Here is a 27,149-nt window from a genome sequence, read left to right on the forward strand (position 1 = left end):
GCTTGTGCAGCGTATAAGCAGCATTTTTTTATTGACGCCCCTTCCTTGTTTTAGCAAGAAAGGGATAAAGGTTTCAGAACCGGTTGTATGACAGAAATCTTCTTTTAGCTGGAATGTTTTTTTTACTATATAGATTATTTTTTATGACCCGGCCGCAGCTGGCGCCACTCACACCCCGGGATCTCGCGGCCCGCACCAGACTCCCCGCGCCGCCGTAACTACCGGATTCCCTAGGCTTATAATAGAGCGCACTCAACCCCTCTGCAGAGATGGTTTCCTTCCAAACCAATACACACTTTCACATACCTAAAGCGAGGGACGCGGCTGCTGGGGTTTTTGGACCCTGAGGCTCCGGCCCGACCGGCAGGGGGGGAAAGGCGGGAGTTCCGACCCTTAACGACACACCATTGGCGGGCAAAGGGGGCGAGACATCCACCCACCGGGGACTCCCATTGGCTTGAAAAAGGGGGCGTGGTGCCTGTCAAAAGTTTGACGAAAGGTGTCGCTTTATACTACTTGAGGTATCTGGGTCCGATTCAAAAGTCTTTTTCTTTTAACTATTGTAAGATGACCAGGGGAAGGGTCATACAGGACAGGTATTTCAGGAACAACCTTCTCAATATACTCGACTTAGACCTGAGCAAGATGGCCACCAAGAAAAACCAGCTGACCTTATTCTGAAAAACAAGGAGACACAGGTGTCTCTCATCAGGAAACAAAATATATATGCCCCGGAAACAGTGAACCAGCACGTAAGCCAGTAGGTGAATGCGTTTTGGAGGAGATAGTGGAATCAGGTTGGTGTTGGTAAGGATTAGAGAATGACGGATTAAAAGAAGAAATAAAGGATTATGGTTTACGGTTTTGTTATTTGGATACGACGTGGATTTGTGGTACTTTACGGACTTTAGAACTCACACTGAATAAAGATGGAGAGAACAGATTGCAGACTGGCTTGGAAGACGAACGAACTGGAGAAACGGAAAAAAACTCCACAGAAATTAAAGAAGAGAAGTGTGGTGTGAGTACTTTTGTCTCGGTTACATAAACCTTTCCCCCGGAGGCGCCACATTTGGTGGAGGATGTGGGCAGCCACTGATTGGGATCGAGAATTGTGGGAATAAAAAGTTGACTTTTTTTTTCCCTCTCTTGGTTTGTGTGTGAGCTCTAAGAAAAATGTAACAACTGATACAACAACTATCCCAAGCCACCCTCACCCAGTTCCAGGCTTTAAAAGGACAACAAGACACTATACAGGCACAGCAGGAGGCTAATAAAATTCAAACTGAGACTAATCAATGAATTACAGAAGAATAGAATTTGGTGAGAGAGGAATTCCAAAGATTAGGAGAGGAAATTAGATGGTCCTCAGTAACAGGGAGAGATCCCAGTAAGAAGAAATTGAGCTTCAAAAGATGACGTGGAAGCATATTTAACAGCTTTTGAAAGAACAGCTGCTAGGAATGCATGGCCAAGAGAGCAATGGGCAGGGAGAGTAGCACCTTATTTAATTGGGGAAGCCCAAAAGGCTTATTATTACTCAGCCTGAATAAGGATTGAGAGAACAGATTGCGGACTGGCTTGGAAGACAAACGGACCGGAGAAATGGAGAAAATCAACATGGAAATTAAAGAAGAGAAGTGTGGTGTGAGTACTTTTGTCTCAGTTACATAAACCTTTCCCCAGGAGGCACCACACTATATAATCCAATTCTCACTTTGTATGTGTTAGTTGACCGGCCCTTCATGTAAGATGCCCCCCCAACCAGGTGTGAGCTCCCCCTAATGCCAACATATAATTCACACCCTGCCCTTTGGGATCAATAGAGTCTTATCTATCTGTTGTAGTGGTCGCCGTTTCCACATCCTGCATTTGGCAGGGAGATGCCGAGGGGGCGGGGCGGTCAGGTCTGTCAGAAGGAGTGAGGGGATGTTTGAGGTTATCAAGTAGAGTTGAGGAGTAGAGGAGTTTATGGCCATATGGACAAGAACATTGGACCTCGTATTCATGTGATCTCTCAGGACGTAAACAGTACAGCAGACGACACCACACAGTGTATGCAGTGCATGGTGACAAACTGTAATAAATCAGAGAACCAGAACAATATGTAGTAGTGAAAGAAAACACATTGTAGACCATGTAGAATGTGTGTGGTGCAGATGTGTATTGAGTCTGAGGCTGTTACGAGTACAGACAGCAACAATTGTCCCTAATTATTCAATCGTTCCACACCCTGTCCTTCACTATTCGAACTCTCTGCTCACTCCAAACCGACACTCGGTATGAGGAATCTTTCCGCCTCCTGAGCTCTCAGTACTAATGACCTTCAACATCCTGCTCGCCTATTGGACCCCTGTCCAACTGGTACCTATTGACCATTTTTCCGTCTCGCCCTTCTCAGATTGGTAGCCTAGCTCTCCTCTCTGGACTCCACTATGCCTGTACCGATCGACTACTCTCCTGCCTCGCCCTTCTCGGACTCGTTCACCTCGGACTCCATCAGAGACTTGCACAGGGTTCGTAAACCTCATCGAAACAGAGAAATCATAGGTAGCTGTTGAGGATGAGTACTGCAGTAGGATAGAAGCTGTTCTTTAGTCCAGTGGGCTGTGCTTTAACAGTGCGGCACCACTGGCCAGAGCGCAGGGGGAAGAACAGTCTGTGGCCAGTTTGAGGGATGGTGAGGATCCTCAATGATGGATTGGGCTCTAATTGGAAATAAATGGTTGCAAGTATAAAATATTTATTTATGTGTAAATTATTCACAACGAACGTTTCAACAAATGGATCCATAATTATATGACACACACCTGTCAGAAATCATCCATCGTGTGCCAGATAAACATTTGGTCTAATTTAAAAGTCATCTTTGACTATAGGCCTCCCAGAAGTCTTGTGCTGCTGAGGAAAGCAGGTAAACATTATCACCATAATTAAAGTCCAGAAAAGAGCACAGACAGTGAAATGGTGCAATAGGTCTTCTTAACTGAAAGCTTGAAAAAAAAACTTACTAAAACTATCAAGAAGCTCTGGACAAGCTGAAGATCATGGAGGCGATATAAAGATTTTATCCAAATATAAAGAGTTTCACATTGAGCTACAGGAATGTCTACTATCAAAACTGAAACCCAGCTGTAAATGTATGATCATATTTTGTTATGATATTCTATATCTATGATATTCTACTAGGAATTGGTCCTGTTTGAGAGCAGTCTGTCACAGTAGCCGGGGGGTAGCCGTGGAGAGGGACTGGTGAGACGGAGGACCCTGTGGGTAGCGGCAGGAACGGAGCAAACGAGAGGGTTCGGTCTGGGCTGATGGTATCAGGCGGAGTCGGAGCGAGACACAAGCCCTCAGGTAGCAGACATGGGGCAACCTGGTGAGGCGAGTCTCTCGACAACCGATCCCAATGCTGAGCGAGGAGGAGAGGGAGACCCAGAAATATAAAGCCCCAGACAACAAGACACACCTGAAGAACAAGGAAAGCACAGGGAAACTAGGAACAGGCCCGAGCAGGAGCGCCCTCTAGATGTGGAGGGCGTGACACAGTCAGGGCTTCTAACGATGCGTTGGAGTGGAAAGCCCCTGAGGTGTTTTTCTACCCAAGACCTCCCAAACCATCACCAGGCAGCCTTGCTTTCTCCAACACAGGTTTTTGTCCTGCGGCTTGGCTGGATGTGCTAACAAAACGGCCAAAACTCTGTTCTTTACTGTTACTATACATGCTCACGGCACCTTTATGTCTGTTCTCCTTTGTTATTTTCTGTTTGAGTACACAAGAAAGAGTATTAGCAATGTGTTCTATACATACGCTTGTTGTTATCAAGCTCATTAAGGAATGCTGTCATTAGGATTTTGAATGTCAACCATACTGAATTATGGGGACACTTTAACACTCGTATATATGGGTTTAACTTTGATGAAAGCACATGTATCTCAATTAGTATGAAGAAAAAAGGAAATATGTATTATCCTTTCTTTTTGATTAGTACTTCCTGGAGCTTCTTGCTCATCTGGAGAGACAACAGGCTACTGAACTAATTTCAACCAAAGTGAGCCCAAACCCTAATCAGACCTGGAGCCCATGACCCACCAGTGCTTACTGGCCAGGGTGAGAAGGTTTGCCATACCTGTCAGGAATCGGCTCCCCAAGACCAAAATATTTTTTTACATCAACACGTAAGGACCTGTTTTGTTGAATTAAAAAAAAAAACATTATTACAGGTTGAAAGTTTTTACCCAACATTTCTGTAAGGAATTATCAAAAGCATTTACTCTTATTTAAATCATTAAATAAGAAGAACAAGGATATTTTCCTTAATTCATATTCATTCATTAATTTATGAACAGCCACTTCTTAAATATTTTTAGTACTGTAGCGCATTTGCTTGGCGCTATGGCCGCGGAGCGCCCGGCTGGGGTGAGCAGCGAGGGGCAGGCGGGAGGAGCAGTGGGCAGTGGGCAGGGACGAGGAAGGCCGCTGACCAGTGCAGCTGACCCACTGCGAAACGGGCGTACAGTCTGGGGAAATTGCCTGGATTCTTGTAAATAGTTCCCTGGTTTCGCAGCCCTGTTATACTAGTACTCAACTGCCACCCTATTCGTGTGTAATGACCCGAACAGAGCCCAGTGTGTTTCTCTCTTTCTCTTGCTCTCTCTGGCGCTTGCTCATTCTTTCTCTGCTGGCGCATGAGCGCGGGGGTGCTGTGCTGGCTGTGCCAAAAAATAGAGCGCCGTTCTTCAGCCAACGAGGGTCTGAGTCACAGTGTCCGTCGTTGCCGAACCGAAAAATACTACACTGGTGTCAGAGTGGGAGAATGGACAATGAGCAGCCGTTGATGTTGGACTCAGAGAAGCGCCAGTTCCCCCAGCTGCCGAGTGACCCCCTAAACCGCCTTTTGGGGGCGAGCAGCAGCCGCCAGGGGCTGGAACTTTCCTCAGCGCCACCGTTGGCCACAGCCTTTATCAGGGCTACCCAACGGCAGCCCACTCGGCGGAGGAGGGACCCTTTCCTGTGTCGCCTCAGGCCATGTCGCCTCAGGACCAGCTAGGTCCAGCCGGCACCGGTGCAACCGAGCTGATATAACGGGGAGGTTCCATGGCAACTCTTTGAGGCCCAGTTCCGGATGGCAGCCTGGGCAAACGGCTGGTGTCAGGTGGAGAAGGCGGGCCAGTTCGCTGCGGTTCTGGAGGGGAAGGCCTGCCAGGCGCTGCTGGATGTACCAGGGGACCAGCGTTACAACTACACGGCGTTGGCGTCGGCCCTCTGGAGGTGTTTTGGCGGGAGAGGGTGGAGCACTGGTGGGGGCCCCCGTCCTGGCCTTCCCGGATCCGACGCTGCCCTGTGTGCTGGATACAGACGCCAGTGAGACGGGGGTGGGCACAGTGCTAGCACAGGAGGGGCCAGACGGGGAGAGGGTCGTCCCGCACTTTAGCTGGGCGCTCGATAAGGCCGAGAGGAATTGTTGCGTCACCCGGAGGGAGCTGCTGGCTGTAGTTGCGGCGGTCCGCCACTTCAAGCCCCATCTGTCCGAGACCCAGTTTGAATTGCGGACGGACCATGCATCCCTCACCTGGCTGCTCAACTTCAAGGAGCCAGAGGGTCAAATGTATTGAGATCGTGCAAGAGTACAACTTCACGGTCATCTACCATATGCTAGGGACTTCAATACATTCAGTAGTGCAGTTTTTAGCTTCATTTTATCTCTAGTGACTATTGGAAACTAGTAAATAATTACAGTAGAACCTGGCCTTTGTCACAGACGTCCAAAGGGACTAACCGAGGGGAGCAGGAGAGCGGAAAAAGACCCATATGCGTAGCGGCGAGACGGGAAAAAGGCCCGGGCTCATTAGTGCAAAGAGTTCAGGAATGCCGTAAAGAAACCTATGCCCTCAGGGAGCGGACGTGGGGCACCCTGGTGCTAGGCGGGTCTCAGGACATCCGAACGTCAATGCTGAGCGAGGACAGAGTGCAAGACCCAGAAATATAAAGCCCAAGGGAAAGAGAGGAACCGGAAGGACAGCAGACTGGAAACTAGGGACAGGACAGAGAAGGAGCGCCCTCTGGCTGCAGAGGGCGTGACAGCCTTAAATCCTAGAAGTTACCATTTTTAACAAACAGATCAAGCAGAAAAGGGTTATTAAGGTGATGAATAACCTTTTGAATTCAAGACAGCAGCTGCATTCATTTAGGGCTGCATCTTTTTTAATGAACACAAGCTTACTGTGACGAAAACGTATTACAAAAAAATACTAAAGAGAATGTTTTGTGAAAACTGAAAGAATGTACTGTAAGATTAGAAAACCAAATGTTACAAAGCAAGATACAGGATGACTAAATATTATACAAATCATAGTTTTAATTAGAGGCTTACAACATTGAATTACTGCAATTACAACCCCCACAATAGAATACAATATATTATGCCATTATCCAGCATAGAACTGAAGCACAAAGCAAATGCAAATGAACCATTCCCTTCGATAGTCGCATTAAAAAAAACTTTTGTTTGTTCCCATAAGATATATTTAAGCTATAAAGAAAGAAGCAGAAAATAACGAGATAAAACTAAAGCTTTCTGTGCAGCAAAGCTTGATAGTCTATGCAGGCAGAAATACTGAAAATCTAAAGATAGTCTGAAAAAGATATGAAAAGCATTTGCAATATTCTTTTGAACGAAACCCTGTTTCAAGTCTTCTCTGCACTAGGGAGCCATCACTATTCAATACAAACCAAAATAACCTTTTTAATTGCATTTCTACATAAAAAAACTGATTTTAACAGCGATTTTTTTTTTAAATGCAGTTGATAGAAATAATGATTTAACAAATTTCACATCTTTCCACAGAATTCAAAATATTTTCAATTACATTTTAATACGTTTATGTATTATTACCGAGTGAAATATTTGTATCAGTGTGATATAAAACACATTAAAAACAAAAAATATCAAATTAAAGCCAATAACAGCGTGTTTAATTTGTTTTTAAGTGCCATCGTTATAGATGTATTAAAACAGGAACATTCCAACAGTGTACAATTACAAACCGTAATAGTTTAATCACATTGACCACGCAATTCCTAACACTAGTAGCAATAATACAGTTCAAGCCAGTATTTCGACAAAAAAAACTTAGTTTAATTCGCTTAAAAATATACTTTTAGTATAAGTTAAAAACCGGAAGTAGACTACACATTTTTTTAGTGTTGTTTGAAAGCTGCAGTGTTTAAAGAAAAATATTCGCTTTGGATGTTAATGCTTTTAAAACTTTTACAATCCTGTTTAACTGTAGGTCGCGTTTTTTTTTAAATGTGGTTTTGTAAAAGAACTGGAAAAAAGACAACCGTCATATTTAGAGAGAGATGCTTCATTTCTGAGGCGAGGAAAAACCTTCCACAAATAAACTGGGATCACTTCAGAAAAAATAACGTACGGAAATTCTCTAAATGAACGGCAAAATTTGCTACATTGAAAAAAATATATTTTTAAAAAAACTGGATGTGCCGTTAGAGTGAATTTAGTGGACGAATTTCGAATTTTGAAAAAGTTTCGGATTCAAACAGAATCCAGAATAAAAATATCGATCTGTCTCCAAGTAACCCAATCGTATATGAACATACTTTAAATCGGAAAAAAATAACACGCTAAACGTGTTTGTGTCCTTTCTCCTAATCATCCCATGATGTATCACAGTGAATGTACTATGAGACCTGCAAAAAAACCTCTGAAGTAGGTAATGATAACGTTTAATTTGCATTCTTGCAAAACCTACAGTACGTTTTCCCCGTCTTTCAAAATTAAACGACCTTGGTGAAAAAGTGCGTTTGATCTGACAAAAAGAAAGTAAAAACGTTCAAGTTCAATATGAATTTTTTTTACATTAAAAAATACACATTACAAAATAAAAATGTTTTTATATTACTTTTAAATATATATTTTGAAATTGGAACAAAACTTCCCGTAAGAAATTGTACCATGGTACATTTATGCTACCAGTACTATGGTATGGTACCCTGGTATTTTTGACAGTACCATAGTACACGTACCATGGTACTTATACTGTATACCATGGTATTCTTAAAGTGCAGTGTAGTACGTTGAAACCTATTTTATCCTATGATATTTTGACAGTAGTATGGTACAAGTGTGGTACTTTTAGGGGTACCATGGTACATAACACTAGTTATTAAAATATAATTGATAGATAAATAGATACATAGGCACACTGTATTCATCCTGAAGAAGATTGCAGAGAAAATAGAAAGCCAACATAAAATGTACAGGCTATTTAAAACATTTTAGGTTTTGGAATGAAACACTTGATTTATTAACCGGTTAACTCAAAATGTATTGATACATGCATTTGATCATAACAGTAAACGTACAAAAACAACAATTATAATAATAATTTCACAGCTGAAGTTAAAGGGAGCAGGACATTTAAATGGAGACTGGCTCGTGTTCATGATGCTGGTTCTGCTGGCCCACACCACACTGACCTTTCAGAATCTTTGCTGCATTAAGTAGCTTCTGTCTCATACAGGCTCTGATTTCTGCTTGGGTCTTCTCGGGGAACACAGCCTTTACTTCAGCTAACGAGAGAAAGAGAGCAGAACAATATTATTAACCTGAACAAAATAGACTAAACGATGATTTCAGAATATAACCTAAGCCATCAACACTCACCAATTATAGCTTCAGCTTCCTCTCGGGACAGGGGTGGCCTTGTTTCACCGTTGACAAAGAGCCCAGGACACAGTGAGGTGCCATTATGCCGTAGTGTACAAGCCACAAACAATTAGATCATTTGTGTATTTTGCTGCAGTTGCCCAGGAACAGTGATCCCTCAATGTGATGAGCTGGACATCTTATAGAGAAAGACAACATATGGATAAACACGTGTGAGGAAACAATTGAGCTACCTGTGCGCTTGCTTGTAATACAGTACATGTGTGCACCTTCTGGTCAATTATAAAGCATTACAACTGCAAATGTGTTTGGTGTTTGGTGGTAGAAGGAGTTCAGGGATATTGTTCCTAGAATAGATCTGGGAGGGATTAATTAAATTCTTCAATGAAGCCACCTTCTCAGGCATATCTGGAATGACAGAGTAAATTAACGTCACACTGGCCAAGTAAGTCCCAAACAATTGCTGGCATGGCAGGCTACAGAAACATTCATAATAGCTCGTTTTTATCAGCTGATACGACTGTATATGATTCTGAATAAACAAACGAAAAAATCACATACTTCTAAACATACTTAATGCCTGTCTGAGGTTCATATTTTCCTCCTCAAGCTGTTTTATTTTGACTTTAAGACTTTGCACCATCACATTTTCTTCCTCTTCATCCTTCAATTTGTTCACAGGCCTGTAAGGTAAAATATATGCCTTTACTCAGTGGCCTGTGACAAATGACTATTACAATAACATAATATTTATGGCCAATTATGTAGCCTGTGGTCAATTCAGTCACCTGATGTTGACTTTCTGTATACTTCTGCAGGATGGTTCTGAAAAGAGTTTGATGTGGGCTTTATTTGTTTATTTGTATATTGTTCACTCTTTTGAGAACAAAACTGGAATTAGGCCATTAGATTTATGCTCACTGACCACTTTGTTAGAAACACCTATCTATTAAAAACACCTTGTAGGTATACAGTTAGAGACTCTAGCTCATCTGCCTACCTAATGAAGTGGCCAGTGAGTGTAGGTGTTTCTAATAAAGTGGTAGGTGATGTTAACTTAAAATTAAGTGTTTTTTTTTTTAACTTGGCATACTGTACCTCGGTGGACTCATTGTTAAACACTTTTCTCTTCTTAATACGATGTCCAGAATTCCTCTGATGTCTCCTCTGTGCTTATCAGCCTGTTCCTTATTTCAGTGAGTTCAGCCTTGTCATCTGTAGGAGACGACACTCTGTACTCACTTAACCCTACACAATGAACCTTAGACTACTACTAAGGGGTCGCAGTCTAAAGAGTTAGCTAACCTTACAGGAAATGATCAGTAGCGAGCTCTATTCAAGCTAGCAATTGATTTAAATAGTTACAATAATTATCTATAACTACTGCTTAACCTTACTAACGTGGGCCCATTTCCTCTAAGTTAGCAATGTTTGAAGAACCCGAAAGTTCACTAAAAATTATGTTGGGACTAAGTAGCATTAACCTAGAGCTGAGGACACAAAGTAACGTTAGCTGTTAGCTAGTAATCACTGGCGCTTAAGAGCACTTCCCTCCTGTCTCAGGCACAGTGGCAGCGTGAGCCGGGCCGTCCTCCTGACGAGTTGAGGGTTTATCCAGCATACCAGGGATTCTCTGTCGTGCTCATCCGGACTGTATTCTCCCTCTATCACCTTTAGCTTGCCCACATCTGTGGCACCATTAGTAAAAAACTAAAGGTGCGTACACATTGTTATGCTAGCTACAGCGATGCCGGCTGACACAGTAAATGTCCGTTACGTCAGTTACTACTTGTTCTCGAGAGAATATCTAAAATACAGACGCCAGTACGCGTAGCGCTCTCGTTTCTCTCGTTTACACCAGGAATAAGTTACAAAAATGTAGCCAAACATGCTGAAATATTTTTAAATAATTAAACAGTATCTGTCATATGACAGAGAACTACAAAGCTGTATCACGCAGCTTGTTTATATTTCCATGTTCATTTGTTTGTAAATGATTTATTAAGTGAAAACCTTACAACAAACATCCTTGAAATCCTTATCCTGACTGTGATTCTGTAGCCCAGTTCCAACCTGTGAGGTACGTGTGAACCAGTGCTCAGGCTCTGTGTGTCTGCAATATGGCGACAGTAAAACATCAGTATCTTTTTAGAAAGGTTCATGACAATTTTTACAGGTCATTCATTTGTATGTGTTTTATCTACCACACTCGGCTACAGTATATTGTATGTATGCAGTACATCCCACCCCAACACACTTCCTATCCCCAGGACTATTAATGACAACTTTTCCATCCTACAGGATGATCCCTCCATTGGAGCCCTCTTTTCTGACCGCCCCATCATCTCACATCGCTGATCACCTAATCTGTGCAGCCTTCTTGTTCACAGCTCCCTTGACCACCCTCAGCAACCATCCACACCAGCACCTTCCCTTGCAACAGAGCTCGCTGTATCACCTGCAAGTACATATCTAACACTACACTCATTCAAGGCCCCTCAGGACAATACCGGATCACCCAGAGGGCATCTTGTACCTCCAGCAACCTTATTTACTGTATCTCTTGCAGTAAATGCCCAGCCATCTACATTGGAGAAACAGGAAGGAGACTCAGAGACCGCTTCAGAAATGGTAAGGGCTGTGAAGATTAAAGATCTCTCCAAGCCCATTGTTTCTCATTTCACCTCTGACGGCCATGACCACTCTAATCTCTCCGTCTGTGTTCTCAAAGACGGTTTTCCATAATCCAACATCAGAAATTAAAATTATCCTGCAGCTAGGATCCCACCTTTCCCCTTCTCTCAATGACAGACTAATTTTCTTCTGAATTCTCTCTATTCATTGTAAATTTCATCTCACACCTCTCTTTACCTATCCTGACTTCACACCTTCTGATTGGCATGTCTTTCTGTCCCCTGCTCCCGCCTCTCGCTCCTCCTGTCTCCCAGCTTTTGTTCTCCTGCTACATTACGTTTGCTGACTGCCCTGTCTCTCTCACACCTGAAGAAGGCTCCATGGCCGAAACGTTGTGTTTTCTTTCTTCTCTTTTCAGCATGGAATAAACCTATTACTATGCATGCTGACGCAGCTACCCACCTGAACTTCTGTATGCAGTATATGTGTGCATATAATATATATACATTTATATATTATCTGTGTGTATTATATGCAATATGTTTAATACATATCATAATACAGTATATTTAATATATGAAATGTATTAATATATATATACATACAGATGCACCCATTCAAAGTGCACGGTACAGACACGTACCGGAGGTAATTGGCTACGGCGTCGCGCATCGTGACGCAAGATGACGCAGGGTACCGCGGTACGTGATTGGTTGACCGACAGGGGCACTCGTGGTCCGTTGGCCTGTCGTAGAAAGATTTACAGTAAACGTCTTTACTGTGCCCGTTGTAGTATTTAATATTTATATGGAATTTTACCACTGAAGGGAAATCTTAGTGCCTGAGCACAAAAAGAATAGGAGAAATACTGCAACGCGTGTGAAGGCCATAAATTATATTAATTTTGGAACTTAAACATACAGTATATGGCTGGTCTCAGTACTTTAAAGAAAACATACGCACCAGTATTCCATTTCTCCCTAAACATTTTAAGCATCGAAGTCTTTAACTAATGTGATACCGGAGTCAACAAGCATACTTTTAGAATTTGATTAAAAGGGAATATAATATGGAATTGCGTATCTCAAGAAAATAATAACGATATAATTATATTCATGTTGCAAAAAAACTGCAATGGACATAAAAACTCCCTTGGTTTTAACAGAGCGTTCCGTAATTTCTTACTACGAAAATGATTTAAACTGTGACACTTATCATTCAACCAGAGCTCGAAATATCACAAGGATCCTCTAGAGCACAGCAAAGACTGTATTAAAAGAATCGCGTATCTCAAGAAATTAATAAGATATAATTATATTCGTGTACTGCGACAGGGCTGTGTAGGGCTGTTTCACCTCTGTCTTCATGTGACTCGATTCAAAAGCTATTTAGCAAAGAGGGGATGAGAAGAGTGACAAACTAGTATACAGTACAGTACTTCAGATCTTTTTTTCTGAACCGGGGAAAATCTGATCATGTTTCTCTATAACAATAATAAAAAACATTGCCACACCCGGACTGTTAAACCAACGCATTAGCACGTCAAAGCCCATTGAGGAGCCGGGCGCAATAACTGTTTTGTTACTTGATTTACTGATCTGCATTAATTACAGAAAGCGAGAAAATAATGCGGTATAGCCTGCGCATTTTGAATGGCTGCATCTGTATGTATGTATATTAAATATATGTACTGTATGTATTTTTGTTTTCTATAAAAATGTATGTATCGATTGGTCCTATAAGAAATTTTACATTTATTTTGCACTGTGGTAAAACAAACCATGGTACACTATGGTACAATGAATGTACCACAGTGTACACTTAAATGTACCATGGTACTATTATGGAACTGTACATACCATAGTACACTATGGTACAATGAATGAACCACAGTACTCACAGATATACCATAGTATATATCATAATGTACCATGATACATACCGTATCGTATCCCAGAATACTAAAGTGTACCACGGTATGTACCATGGTATACCATGGTAAAATTTCTTATGGGTTACTTTTACCTAACTTACACTGTTCAAACTGCTTCTTCCTTTAAATGGAATCAGTTGCTCATCCACACACAGACAGTTCCTTCGGTATTTCCTCTAAGTAGGCCAAATAATTTTCTTATTTTGATGAAGCGGTGGGTGTTGTCATCTGGTATTTTGGAGTCGTCTGTGAATGGGAGGTGTTTTTTTATGACCTCCCAGCGGTGGAGTGACATCACTTCTGCTACCTGTGGCATGTTGAATTTGGATGCCCAGTATTTCCGTGGGTCAGGCATTGCACTGAGGGAAATAGAGGGACATGTGCCTAAGAGCTGCTCCAATGTCTTGGCATCCAGCTGAAGCAGAGAGCTAATGTAATTCTGGCGTGTTATCATCACCTAGAGTTGTGAAATTCTGTACTGGACTCCTAACAAGGGTTTTCTGAGGGAGAGATCCTTTCTGTTCTGGCTTTACGTGGATTTGGTTATTCGTCTTCCACAAAAATGAACACTTTGTGCGTCCCTGTTCCTCTTCTTCTAATGCACTACTATGCTCACCAGTAGAAGATCCTGTAAATTTAAGAGCAGAACTGTTATTAGTTCAAGTAGGGATCTGTGTCAGCAGTGAACAACATTGTGTTTCTTGTCTTCTCTTTTCAGCCTGGGATAAACTTCTTGTTCCCGTGCAGTTATTAGTGCACCATCCCATAAATGAACAGTAGTATATTGATTGCTACTGAAGTGCCGTGTACAGAGTCTTGTTCCAGTCTAAGCAGATGCCTATTTGACATTTTAGATTGTTTTTAATTTTGCGTTATTATGCATAAACCTTGGCATGACTGCACACCAGGTGGTTCAAATATTAGAATGTATGCAGGCTAACATCACAGAATGTTGTAAAATTAATGTCTTAGCTAATTCTCCAATAACCCATCGCTGTAATTTATGTAATATTAATAATAATAATAAAAAACGTATATAGCACCTTTAAAGGTGGCTTCTCAAAGCGCTTTACAGAATGACAACAACAATAAATAAAAAGAATACACAAGATAAAACACAATTACACTATAAAGAGGAGACAGTGGATGGTGGTACTAAGAAGAGCAGAGGGGTGAAGAATGGAACCAGTTAAGTAAAGACTTTTCTGAAGAAGAGGGTTTTGAGTCTGGATTTGAAGGAGTTTAGAGAAGGGCATAACAGGAGAAGGCTCTGTCACCCATACGATGTAAACAGGCTTGGGGGACAGTTAGGAGATCGAAGCGAAGGTTGCAAGGTGGGGAGTAGGGCGATAATAGTTCAGACCAGTAGTGAGGTGCCAAGCCGTACAGAGCCTTACAGGTGAGCATGAGGATTTTAAAGTCCACACGGAATTTGACAGGAAGCCAGTGCAGGGACTCCAGGATAGGAGTAATGTGATCACTTGCACTAGACCTGGTCAGGATTCCGGCTGCTGAATTTTGGACATACTAGAGTTTGTTCAGTGTAGATTTAGATACCCAAGTGAGTAGAGCATTACAGTAGTCAATTTGAGAAAACACAAATGTGTTGATCAGTTTTTGGGCCACAGTTAGTGATAGTATATGGCATAGTCTTGTGATATTTCTGAGGTGAAAAAAAGATGTTTTGACAATATGCTGCACATGTGGGTCGAATGTTAAGCCAGAATCGAATATCACCCCAAGGTTTTTCCATTTAGATTGAAGCAAAAGTACAGAACCATCTACAGATAATGTTACAGGATTGGCTTTACGAAGTTGATATGGGGTGCCAATAAGCATGACTTCGGTCTTGTTGAAATTTTGAGTTATCCAAGTATTTGTCAGTGTTGCAATTAGATAGAATAGAGACAGCCACATCAGTGTCAGGTTTGGTATGGATGTATATTTGAGTATTGTCAGCGTAGAAATGAAAGCCGAGGCCTTGTGATCTTAAAAGCTGACCAAGTGGAAACATGTAAATGCTAAAGAGCAAGGGGTCCAGTTTTGAGCCTTGAGCAACACCAGACTTAACAAGACCAATTTCAGACCTATACCTATTAAGAGAGACAAAGTGACAGCGATCAGTGAGATAAAACTTGAACCATTTGAGAGTAAGAAACTTCAAACACAGTCTCAAGATGAGAAAGTAGGATGTCATGGTCAACAGTGTCAGAGGCAGCACTGAGATCAAGAAGGATGAGTATAGAAAGAGAACCAGAATCAGTAGCTATTAGAAGATCATTGGTGACTTTGACCAGGACAGTTTCTGTGCTGTGAAATTGACGGAAGCCAGACTGGAGGGGTTCAAAAAGGTTGTTTGTCATGAGGTGGTTATGTAACTGAAGTGTGCAGCACGTTCTAGAATTTTTGCAAGAAAGGGTAAGTTGGAGATGGGGCGAATATTGTTAAGGTTGTCGAGAGCCATGTTAGGGTTTTTTGTCATGGGGGTAATGGAAGCAGTTTTGAGGACCATTGGTACAATTCCAGTGCTCATGGATTCATTTATAATATTGAGGACAATGGGACAGAGAGAAGAGAAACAGGACTGGAATAAAGTGATGGGAATGGGATCTAAAACAGATGTGGTGGGTTTTCATGCATGTAACTAGTTTATTGAGGGATGCTGAGCCAAGAAGAGAGAAGCTGGAGAGAAGGGAACCAGAAATGTTGGATGAGGAGGGAGGAGGTGTGGAAATGATACGCGTAGTGGAGAGAATGTGATGCTGGATGTTGTCAATCTTGGAGCTAAAGAAATCTTAGAATGTGTTGCAAAGTTGTGATGAGGCAGGTAATGTTGTGGGGCTGTTTGGCTTTAGCAAGGTGTTGATGGTGGAGAAAAGATGTCTGGGGTTGTTAGGGTGATTTTCAATGATGTGAGAGCAGTAAAAAACAATATACCTAACATAGTTAAACCACTTCTACCTGTCAACTCTGCCGACTCAGTTGTTTCTTCATCTGAGCTATATTCAAGACTTTCCTCATCGCTTTCCTGTGGTGGGGGGGATAAGCTATCTGCCTTCATTTTCCCATAAAATAAATGGTATTTATGTCTTCCATCTACAGAGTTTTTGTCAGCCTACAAAGAGGAGATTGATAGTAAATTTCAAATTGGATTACAAGGTTATCATAACAATTCACAAATTGAACATGCTCACTGTATGTTTAGCAATATTTACTCAAATTACATAATTACCGATAAAATAACTAATGTAATGGTCACCTAAGGCATCAACACATTGTGAAAAAAACCATAATGCTGTAAGTACAATACTTTTTCAAAAACTCATAAATGTACCAATCAGATTTCCTTCCTACTGCGCCCAACATGAAGTGGGTGTGTAAACGTCAACAGCCATATCACCCTGCAACTCACAACTGGCAGCTCACTGAAGCTAAGCAGGTGTGAGCATGATTCAGTGAAGAAGTTGCAAGTCTGACACTGTCGTACAACATCACATACAAGACTTCTGTCTGCTCTTTTCTCCTTCACAAATGAAAAGTCCTCATTATCCAACAGGAAACAGCAGTCTTTTTGTCTTGAGGAACTATACATTTGTTAAACAGATGCTTCACAGTTGCTCTGAACTCTTTCCTTCCTCTTACAAGTGATGTAATGCCGATACATCACTTAAAGAACAATTCTATCGTACCACATCCTGATGTAGATGTCTCAAACTGTGCACATTATATACAACAAATGTTGGTCCATAAAAATGCTGAGCATGGTCCACAAAGGTATCAAGCAGTTTTTGGGCATAGTTGAGATAGGAATTTATCTTTCTTTCATCTGAGTCCAACATAAAGGAAAGAGCAATTGTTAGCATCAGAAAAGGGTGTATAGTTCCTTTGATACAACACTATGAAGCACAATGGGACCTGTATACAAAAGGAACTGGCGGAACTCTGTAGCCTTACATCTGTCAAGCTCCAAGAGGGATCTTGGCTGTCTAGCAAATTCCCAAGGCATCTTTCCGCCAAGAATTTCCGAATTCTCAGAAATGTCTTTCCTCTGTCTGACACAGTCGACATTTAGGTGGTCCCTGCTTTAAGAAAATAAGAATTATTTTGCCAACATGAAGACAAGCTAGATGCATGTAGTCAAGGGAGAAATCTGAAAAAGATCAAAATGCTTTGGCAAGTGAAAATCAAAATAGCTGTACAGGAAAGATTAACAAAATCATCTTAAAAAACGTAATTATACAGATGGAAGATACGTTTACAAAAGCAAAGCTATCGCTTATATACCCAACTCCAGCAGCAGCTAAGGTAGAAAGTCTCTGTAGATGTTCCTTGTACTCCAAGTTCTTGAATTGTATGTCTGTATGATCATTACATGCCTCTTCCTCTGTGAAAACAAGTCTTCCCTCCCTCCCAGCTCCCTTTTAATTTTGCATCTTTTGCAGCCAAAGTATGAATTGTGTCCTTTGCAGCTTTTCAGATATGAGCGTGCTGGGGCATCACATATAAAAGCCTTCACAGTAACATTAAATACTCCATCTTCAAAATGAATGTCATTATTGGTAAGTCACTTTAACTGCTCTAAAAGTCACTCACATAATCATCAATGGGATCAGGCTCGGTCCCTCCACAACATAATGCTACAATGATTTGCTGGAATTGGTGAGAAGAGAACAATATAGGACAAAATTGCACGGATGTAGATTTGAAGAGACGAACCCCATCAATATTGAAACACAGGTCTAAAGAATGCATGAATTCTTGCAATATTTTAGAAGAAGATATGTTTTTCAGGATTCCTTTCTTTAATCCAAAGTAAATGTACTGACCACCGCATTTATCACTGATATACATTTTCTTAGGTGATTGTAAGAGAGTCCTGCAATCCTTTGGAAGCTTGTGCCCCTGACGTCTCAATATCTCCAGTAAATCATTGAAACACTCTCTTTTACAACTGCTTAGCTGACCAAGCTAAGAGTTCAGTAGATCAATTTGGCCCTGCTGGGTCAGTCTGTGCCTCATCTACAAGGTCAGTAGGATTCAGGACTGGGGTCAGTTACATCAGATTCAACAGAGTCAGAAATGTGATCCTCGTTCAAGATTTCTTCAGAAGAAGAAAAAACATCTTCGTTGTACCCATAGTCATCCGAGTTCTTATATGCAGTGTCATCATTGACACTAGCACCCCCATCACCACAAGATTGTTCCACATCCTCATCCTTAGCGTCATCTTCGTGAAAACTGTCATCTTGATCATCACTGCTGGATTCTGCAAGAGCATTTAGCTCTGCGCTTCACTTCCTCCATTGTGATAGATAGAGCTTTGACACAATGGCCAATTTGATCTGCCTCCTGTGTGCTGATGTGACCCTCCAGATAACTTTAATGCATGCAGTTCGTAAGGAAACGGTGACTGTTGTATGTAAGGTATTATAATGACTATGGAATATAAGGCTGGGGGGGGTGTCCACGAAATGGTATCAACTTTTCTTAAATAAACAGAGAAAAGCTGTAAGCATTCAAACAACATTTTACTACATTTTCTGAGGCAGTAAGGTCAAGACCCCTTCAGAAAACCCTTGTATGCTTCTGTATTTGAGTCTGCAAATGGTGAACGTTTAAAACTGGTCAAAGGTATAACAGGATTGGAGTTGATACAATTCCATTCTTAGAATCAATTCCCTTATTTTCAGACATGTATCCCATTCAGGATAGAGTCACCAAGTACTGTTGGAGATAACTTCCCATCTTAAACTCAGAGCAAAGGGCACCCTGAGTGCAGGACTCTGTCAGTGCTTCCTCTGAAGAGTGGATTTAATATACTGGGCCCTCTCTCTTCTTGTCCCTCCCATTGACTGCCGCAGGACTTCAGTAAGTGGTGTTCTTGTGTGGCACTCAGTTTTCATGCGATCCAGGTGGGTACTGATACTGTAATTATCCTTGCAAGAATCAGTCTGCATTAAAAAACAACAGCATTATGTCAGCTCTCAACTGATTTGTTGCCCCGGCTTCACTTTCACGCTGATGATATGTCAAAAGACAAAATCACCGCACTTTCTCTGGAGTGTCACCAGTCCTAAAGCACATTCACCTCTGCGAGCCTTGGCCTCTTCCTAAAGCCTCGGTCTAAATTAAAAGGCAAAAAGTCCAAATGAAGCACCAGTGCATATTAAAAGGTACGCTTTCACAGTGCTGATGTGTCAACAGACATAATCACTGTTATTTATCTTGAATGTGTTGCTATTTACAGCCAGAGCCTCTGGCTCCTGCCATGGCTCCTTGAGAGGTAGTAATGTTATGAATTTTTAATTATAATATGAAATCATTACCTGTCTGAGCTCTGCTAAGTATTATGGAGATGTGAAACTAGAGGCCTGTTGCAGCATTTTGTTGTTTTCTTACATATCCTTCGTCTGTCTTGTCATTCTGTTGTATTGTTCACTTGGTGACCTGTAAACAAGAACAACAACAGTTATCGAGTATTGTGAATTTCAGACCGTGAGATGTTGTATTGCAGAATTAAGGCTCTCAATGTGTAGGAAGACATCTGATTGTGCACATTTTGATGTTGGCAGATAATATATGTTCTGACCACCCTGTTTTTGTATTTTATTTGTTTGTAATTGACCCAGATGCATCTGCTGATCAGTTCCTAAAGAAGGAGAGTATATGCAGGCAGTATCAGATAGTGTTGCATTTTAGCCCTGGTCAAAGTTATTTTTTTAAATTGATTATTTAATATACATACTCATGAGCAATATGTGTGCCCTCTTGAACTTTCCCATTTTCCCAGTTACCTTGTATTTTCAAGAATTTTGCTCGGTTCTTTATGTTTGGGAATAGTGTTGCTTTCACTGTTTCAGTCAGATTAATTAGTGTCACCATTGATTTCATTTTCTGTAAAGAAAGGAGTTAGCGATCAAAACAAATAATGCAAAGTTACTTTGCACAATCGCACTGGCATTCTGAATGGCATTATGTTGGGAAATATGAAAATTTTTGTTGAAGTTGTTTTAATAATACAAATTTGGAGAGGGATTGAAAGACATCCTTCCAGGTCCTCAAAGGAGTCCAGTCCATGGGGTGCAGGTGTAACTGTCTCTGAAGGCAAGCCGGGTTTTAAAATGGGCTATAGTTGCTCACATACGTCGTGTTGGCTTACAAACTACAACACCCATAATGCCCTGCTCGAGTTCCTGACAGCATCTACTGTACGTCACAGTCCCTATTCTGCCTGGCTGTGGTGACGTCTAGCAGGTCCCTCCCAGTTCTGGCAGTTTCACCGTTGATTGTGGGCAGTCACCAACGTGCGCAGGAGGAACTCACACAGCACTCCCTTCTCTAAAGTTTGTTTTCTAAAAAGATAGCAAAATCTATAGGAGGGTTTACAGAGATACGTACCAGTCAGGCGTACAGCAGGCTGGTAGCGAGGGTCTCACTCCCACACTCGTACCCGTTAGTTTCCTCTGTTTAAAACTTTTACTATAACATAACACATTTAAACACAACACAACTTAATAATTTCTAATATCGCTATTACAATACACTTAACTCACAACACACAGACAATTTTCACCTAGCGACTGAACACAATTAGTTAACAAAGTTCTGTATAAGTCTCTGAGAATCCACAGCCCGCGAATACACTTTTGATACCCTTAAAACAAATATAATCGGGTAACCCTTAAAACAGAACAGTGACATCGGTAAACATAAAACTACAGAAACAATGGAAGGGTTTCCAGAGATACGTACAAGACAGGCACGCAGCAGGCAGAGTCTGATTACCAGCCTGCGCAGGGCCCTATTCCTGACTCTCGTGCCCCACACCTCATCACCTGGTTACACAAGCACTTCACCTGCTTTGAGAGAACATCATGATGTTCGTATGCGTGGATGCTGATGGAACCAATCGTGTTACATGATACCCTGTAGCCAAATATAACCTTGATCTTCAGGAAGATGGGAATCTTCTCTGTGTGAGGAGACATCAGTCGCCTTACGCCGGTGTGATAAGATATGTTGTGAGCTGTGATGGAATTCGTTGTTTGCAATAATTCATTTGTGAGAGGCTTGCTGATCTTTGCTTCCAAAGCAGCCAAACACAGGATGGGAGGTTGTTAAACAGTACTACACATGAGCCTGAAACATGGCACAGTTCATTTCCATGACAGCCCTTCTTTGTCTGCTCCCAGCACCATCAGAGTTGACGCCGTTTGGCAAGTTATAAATGGCAGCGGACATCTTCTTAAAATACTGCTTTCACTCAAAGTACATACAAGACAGCTAAATTAGTGGTCCAGCATCAGTAGAGGGCAGGGCACCAAAAATGAATTTTGTGGATGACTCCATTGATCTAAAGCTGATGAAATGCTGACAAAAAGATGCCTATGTTTTCTTCTAGATATGGCATCTACAATCCTCTCACCATGATCACATCTACTATATCTTGCAAGTAAGAGGTAGCAGTTGTCTCCCTTTTTTGGATCTTAAGGGGCTAACAACCTCAAATTCATCTACCTAGAAATGTAGGCAGAGATTGTGCGAAGAGAGAGGACTGCTTTTAAACTGCTCTCCATCAGTGTAGTCATCCAAAACGGCGTGTTCACTGATTAAGAAGTTTACAAAGGTCATCATTATTATCATTGCCAATTTGATGTGGATTTTGAGGATGAAATTTCATCATCTTCGGATAGTGATCTGCTGTTCTGAGCTCTCTGTTGTTAACTGCTGTACAGTCTGTATCATCGATGATAGGAAGCTTCTCTTGTCATCAGCCTCCTCTTGTGAGCTATCAAGCTCAACATCACAAGCTCCTTCACTACCACTGAGAGGCAGATTTTTTTCACCACAAAGATTCAATACACATGTGAATTCACAGTTATTTTATTTTGGTGATAAAGCTCAGTGTCGAATTCGCTTAGTTTGTGAGAACGTGTGAGTGTGAGTGTGCAATTTGGTGCAATTTAGTGAGTCAAACCTTGAAATGCTGTTATCAATTATTGATGATTGAGGTCAACCAGTCTGACACTTAGATGGTCCACAGTGACACATTTGTGCTCATCACTAGTAGGTCTGCAGAGAGGGATAAATTGGAAGGAAGTAAGAATTACTTATGGAATTACTTGTGGAAGTAGCCAACAGAGTTGTTGCCGATTTCAATTCCAGTTGTAAAACCTATGGGACAGTAGTGATATCTAACTGCACAGCTATAGCTTAATGGATAAAAAATTAAGGTGTGGGGGCACTTTTACAATATGTCTTTGAAGCGTCTGAATCATTGCACTCCGTGAAAAACCCTGCTGAGTCTGAGGCACCCATCAAAAATTGTTCACTGACTAAGAAGTTTACAAAGGTCATCATTATTATTATTATCAGTGCCAATTTGATGTGGATTTTGAGAATGAAATGTCATCATCTTCATGCAGTGATCCTCTGTTCTGAGCTCTGTTGTTAACCGCTGGACAGTCTGTATCATCAATGATAGGAAGCTCATCAGCCTCCTCTTGTCACGCTCAACATCACAAGCTCCTTCACTACCACTGAGAGGTGAGAGCAGATCTCAGCAGATGTTTGTGATAACTTGTCAAACCTGACACTTAGATGGTCCTCAGTGACACATCAGTGGTCATCCCTAGTAGGTCTGCAGAGAGGGATAAATTGGAAGGAAGTAATAAATACTTAAAAATGGAAGTAGCCAACAGAGTTGTGGCCGATTTCAATTCCAATTGTAAGACCTATGGGACAGTAGTGATATCTAATTGCACACCTATAGCTCAAATGGATAGAAAATTAAGGGGAGGGGGCACTTTTACAATATGTCTTTGAAGTGTCTGAATCATTGCATTCATTGCCCATTGTTCTTTACAGAACTGCTTTAACCTGGTGACGTTTAAGGACTGTGAATGAGGGTCCAGGACTGGACGGCTGCTACTGCACTGGCTGTGGCCTTATCTCTGATAAACCCATCTTACTAAACTCCTGATAGAAGCAGGAGTTCGGCTTGATAAACACAATAGGAGAAATCTGTTGATAAATTCAATCTAAAACTTTCCTTTGGCTCCTCATACATAACTTTACAATTCTACAGTTCCCATTTCTACTATCTCCTAGGTTTCTCCACCGGTACACCTTCAGGACTATTACCCAAAAACCTCAAATGTTGTGTGTAAGCTCCTACACTTTTACCTTTTTTAGGTTTTCCATGATGATTTAAACTGTCCTGTTTCAGCACATCCACTACTCTTGTTCCACCACCAGAGGGTGGTTGCCAGTTTGAATCCCGTGGCCAGAAGAGGAATCCTACTCCGTTGGGCCCCTGAGCAAGACCCTTCACCACAGCTGCTCCAGGGACGCTGTATAAATGGCTGACCCTGCGCTCTGTCCCCAAACTCCTTGTCTGTGCCTCTCATAGAGAGCAAGCTGGGGTATGTGAAAAGACAAATTCCTGATGCAAGAACTTGTATATGTGATCTTATCTTGAATCCAACCTAATTCAATTTTCAGAGTAGTTGTCAGCAAATGTACATCCTCCATAATCACATTTTAAGTTTTGTGTTCCTACAGAAACTTCTTTATCTGTATACTGATCATTCCTCCCACTTGCTACCCTCATCTATTTTTGGAGCTTATCCAGCAGAGTGTGTTTCTGTGAAGTCTTTTCACCCTGCAAAAATTCTTTAGAGCACATCTGTCACAGAACATGGGGAATATATTTTATTAAACTAACGTCATTCATGTGCCTAACTGCTTCATTGTCAATTCACTGTCAATCTTTAAAAAAGATAAAATATAAAAATAGTGAATTGTAGTCATAGAATATAGATAGATACTTTATTGATCCCGTGAGGGAAATTGCAGTGCAACATCAGCTTAACACAGACAACACAGCACAGTGTAACGAATGATACAATAATAATACAATACAAGCAGTACAGTGAGAAGTGCACTAAGAAGAGTTTCTCACAGTCCAGAACACACAAAGAACAAACCAGAACAGAACAGTACACAAAAAGTCATATTGCACAATATAAATATAAATAAATAAAACAAAATAAAAAAAATACTTGAATATATTCAAGAAATCTGCATATTTAATATCAATATGCCATTCTGTTTGCCATCTTTGTGGTGATTGTTTTTCTGTTTTGTTCCTCTTGCAGGTTTTTCTGTATTGATGCTTGTAATGATATTTCAGGTACAGTTTCATTCTGTTATACAATGGTGTTTGGGGCTTTACTCTTCATTTGGATGGCTTTGGTCCATGGGTTAACTTATTCAGCCATGTCGGAGAAATCTCTGAACAGGCCTTGGTGCTGATGCCCGTACTTTTGGTGGTGAGAGATTTGTTGATTTTTCTAGCTTTGTTATGGTTGTGTTTTCTTCTGTTGGTGCGTTACTTTGTACTTCTCTGCATCTGGCAGCTATTCTTTTGTTTCTCCTATGTGTTTGTTGGTTTTGGTGCTGATCTTATTGGTGTTGAACTGGTTGGTGTTTTTTTTATTTAATTTCAACATTCATCTTCATACCAAATCTTCAATGTTGTCATTGGCTTCTTGGATTCATTCTTCCTTTCAAATGTCAGGATGAGCATGGCGTCTGTGTTGTGACAGCCTGTCTGGGTTTGGAAGTGCACACTGCAGGCATCACATTGCAGTGGCTCTGTGGCTAAGTATCTGCGCTTGCGGCTGGAAGGTTGCCAGTTCAAATCCCACAGCCAGCAGAGGAATTCTACTCTGTTGGGCCCCTGAACAAGGCCCTTCACCCCAGCTGCTCCAGGGGTGCTGTACAATGGCTGACCCTGTGCTCTGACCCCAGGCTGCTCTCCCTGTCTGTGTGTCTGTGTCTCATGGAGAGCAAGGTGTGCAAAAAGACAAATTCCTGATAAAAGAAATTGTATAGGGCTAATAAAGTGATGTTATTATTTCCATTCTCCCTCACTATTCTTTACGATTGATCTTCCTTTGCACTTGGGGAGATGGCATTGGATGGAATGAAGGTTATCGCCTGTTTGAGAGTTGTTGTGTTTGAGAGTATTGAGGTTCAATGCCCTCCTGGGCTTTCCTAGCAGATTTCACACGTGAGAGGTTGTCATCTGGAAGGAGGATGGTAATGGTTTGGCCACCTTGCCCACTCAGGAAGGCTGGTTCTTTGAATGACTTGTCGAGCGCCGGGGTGTCTCAGGTTCCTTTGATGAAGCTGGGGAGTTGTCATGGGACATGGGGAGTCGTCAAGTCATCTTGGAAGTTAGTATTGTAGGCTTCTATATTGTCTTAGGTGTCTTTCAAGGTTATGATCTTAGCTCTGGTGTTGGGGAATCTCTTCTCTTGACTTGGGAATCACCTGGCTTGTTTTGTTCATGGCCAAATGGTTTTATGGCTGTGTCTGTACAACTCTTATCTCTCCTTGAGAGAAAGGGTCACAGTTCTTGTAGCCTTTGTGGCATCACAAAGAATTGAAGTGCCCCATTATTCAGGCATGTTCCCATTGGGGAGTGCATGCAGACTTACTTGTTAGCAATAACTGAGTACTGTCATGGAACCTATACGTGGAATAGGAGGATCCTTATGCGTGACTGGAATCCCACAGGACGCAGAGTAGCAAAGGGACAATCCAAAAGACAAAACCCAAAAGCTGGGTCGATAAGGGAGGCAGAGGGTCCAGTAACAAGAGATATTCAAAAACAATTCAAAAGACAAAATCCAGAAGGCGAGGTCAAGAGGCGGAAGCAGAAGATTCGTAACGGGAGATCAGTCGAAAGGTTTGGAAACGCGCACTGGAGAATACTATGAAAGGCTTCTCAATAATGAGCGTGGGAAGGTGTGCGAAGGGGGTTTAAATGAGCGTGATTGGATGATTGGTTAGGGAGTGAGAATTTGAGGAATCTGATGCATGTGAGAATGTGCTGGGTTCAATCAGGGATGAGATTGGGAAGCAGAGGTTCCGGGAATGTAACGTCCTTTGCGAGGGAGAGTGTGGAATGTGACAGGGACAGAACGGTGTTTCCGAGTAAGAGTGTGGGGCGTGACAGTACCCCCCCCTTTAGGGTCGGCTCCTGACTACCCCAGAGAGCGAGTACGAACGAAGTCATCGATGAGGCTGCGATCCAAAAATATCTTTCTCACAGACCCAGGAACGTTCCTCAGGTCATAGTCCTCCCAGTCGACTAGAAATTGTCGGCGGCCTTGGAGCCAGCGGGCATCCAATATGTTATTGACCGTGTAGGAAGATAGACTGTCAATGAGTCGTGGTGGGGGTGGAGGTGGCCGAGGCTGGGAGAGGGGGAATCTGTGGTAGGGTTTCAGGAGAGAGACATGGAAGGAGGGGTGCACCTTGAGAGTTGGAGGAAGAGCAAGACGATAGGTTACAGGGGTGAGCTGGGAGAGGATGCGAAAAGGTCCAATATAACGGGGTCCCAACTTATGTGAAGGCTGTCTAAGGGGTAAGTTTCTAGTAGACAGCCAGGCAAACTGTCCTCGTTGTAGTCCGGGCACAGGTCGTCGATGACGGTTAGCGGTGGTCTTCTTCCGCAAGGAGGTCTTCAGGAGGGCGGATCTGGCTTGTCTCCAAATTCTCCTGAGGAAAGTGAGGCGCGTCTGGAGGCAGGGAATATCCGAATCTGGGATATAGTCCGGGAGAAGAGAGGGTTGGTATCCTAGAGAGCAATAGAAGGGGGACATCCCAGTGGTGGAGGAAGAGAGAGAGTTATGGGCATATTCAGCCCAGGGGAGGAGAGAGACCCAGTCATCTTGAGAAGCAGAGACGTAAGATCGAAGGTAAGTAAGAAGGTCCTGGTTGGTTCTTTCCGTCAGTCCATTGGATTCAGGACGAAAGCCAGACGTCAGAGATGTGGAAGTCCCAAGAGATTTGCAAAAAGTTCTGCAGAATCTTGAAAT

The 27,149-nt window shown here is 42.0% G+C and overlaps 2 long non-coding RNA genes and 1 pseudogene across 15 annotated transcripts in view; 1 reads left to right on the plus strand and 2 right to left on the minus strand.

The window, feature by feature from the left end:
* Nucleotides 1-27,149, minus strand: part of LOC148647685 (uncharacterized) — a 663,201-nt gene that overhangs the window by 509,011 nt on the left and 127,041 nt on the right. The window lies entirely within an intron of this gene.
* Nucleotides 18,253-20,993, minus strand: LOC148647702 (uncharacterized). Its single transcript, XR_015926763.1, has 3 exons — nucleotides 20,052-20,993; nucleotides 19,584-19,704; nucleotides 18,253-19,208 (listed from the first exon to the last, which is right to left on the minus strand). It is a non-coding gene; the product is annotated as an uncharacterized LOC148647702 (long non-coding RNA).
* The window catches only part of LOC148647703 (uncharacterized), a 29,998-nt pseudogene continuing 29,605 nt past the window's right edge, over nucleotides 26,757-27,149 (plus strand).

This window comes from Lepisosteus platostomus, chromosome 15, assembly GCF_059453375.1.
Source record: "Lepisosteus platostomus isolate fLepPlt1 chromosome 15, fLepPlt1.hap1, whole genome shotgun sequence".
In the NCBI taxonomy this organism is placed as follows: domain Eukaryota; kingdom Metazoa; phylum Chordata; class Actinopteri; order Semionotiformes; family Lepisosteidae; genus Lepisosteus; species Lepisosteus platostomus.